The 1,288-nt window shown below is 30.9% G+C and overlaps 1 pseudogene; it reads left to right on the forward strand.

Annotated features, from left to right (window-relative positions):
- Window positions 1–371: 371 nt before the first annotated feature.
- LOC150033988 (flavonoid-6-hydroxylase pseudogene) lies at window positions 372–902 on the forward strand (annotated as a pseudogene).
- The last annotated feature ends 386 nt before the right edge of the window (window positions 903–1,288 follow it).

Consider the following 1,288-nt stretch of genomic DNA (forward strand, 5'->3'; position numbering starts at 1 on the left):
TTCATTTTAAACTTTATTGAATTGAAATTATCTCAAAGAATACTCTTAGAATAGTTTTTCCATTAAAAGGATGAAATAGAATTGATGTAGTAGCTAATTTATTAAAAATTAGATGACAAACCTGCATTATTCGATTTCTATTAGGATAGCATATTAATTAACGTCCAAAAGTGTTAATTTAAAATTATAGAATTTTATATACAGATTATTTTAAGTCTTACGTTTCAAAGACTTCCCAATTAAAATTGGTTGAAACTTGTGTAGTTTCTCATATTGGCGGATTCTAACACTACAACGATAACAATGATATGGGGCTCTTTCTTTATTTCTCAACAATCAAGAAATACTCAAGAAAGTTCAATTTGAATTAGATGAAAAAATTGGGAGAGAGACAGGTGAAAGAGTCTGATGTAAAAGATATTTTATATCTTCAAGCAATTGTGAAGGAAATGTTATGCTTGTATCCTGCAATACCAGTTGAAATTCCTCATGAATCTATGGAAGATTGTAGAATTGTTGGCTATCATATTCCAACAGAGACACAACTCATAGTGAATATTCAAAAGCTTCAAATACACCCACTTGTATGGGAAGATCCTTGTGAGTTTCGCCTGGAAAGATTTCTAACGAGCCACAAAGATTTTGAAGTTAGAGGTCAAAGTTCCCAATTGATGACATTTGGAAGTGGACGTAGAATGTGCCTAGGAATCTCTTTTGCTCTTCAAATTATGCATTTAACACTTGCAAATCTGCTTCATGGTTTTGAGATTGATAGGCCATCTGCAGAGTTACTCAATATGGAAGAAAATGTTGGTTTGACTAGCATTAGAAAGGACCCTCTCCAAGTTGTTTTAGGTCAACGCCTCCAAGCTCAAGTATATGGTCGATGCCCATTCAATTAATTAAAAATAGAAATAAGTACGAAAGAATCGTTGGAGAAATATTCTGATGGGCCGCTACAATCGTTCTTATGAAGTAACCACGTTGTGACGGTTTTCCATCAAATAATGTTTTCAATAGTTGTTGTAATATGATAGGATACTTTATTTATTATTGATATTACTGATTATCAATAAAATAAATAAATAATTCGTGTTTGCATAAAATTACTAATTCAAAAACAGTTAAATACTACCTTCGTTTTTAATACTAGTGTTGTCTATTAATAATAAAATATTGGGTAAAATATGCTTTCTGTCCATGAGGTTTGGAATTAGCACATGTTTGATCCTTAAAGTTTGAAAAGATATATTTTCGTGATCAAGATTTGGAAAATGATTCTAAAGAA

The sequence above is a fragment of the Benincasa hispida genome, chromosome 9 (genome assembly GCF_027475165.1).
Source record: "Benincasa hispida cultivar pf3 chromosome 9, pf3_genome.v1.1, whole genome shotgun sequence".
Classification (NCBI taxonomy): domain Eukaryota; kingdom Viridiplantae; phylum Streptophyta; class Magnoliopsida; order Cucurbitales; family Cucurbitaceae; genus Benincasa; species Benincasa hispida.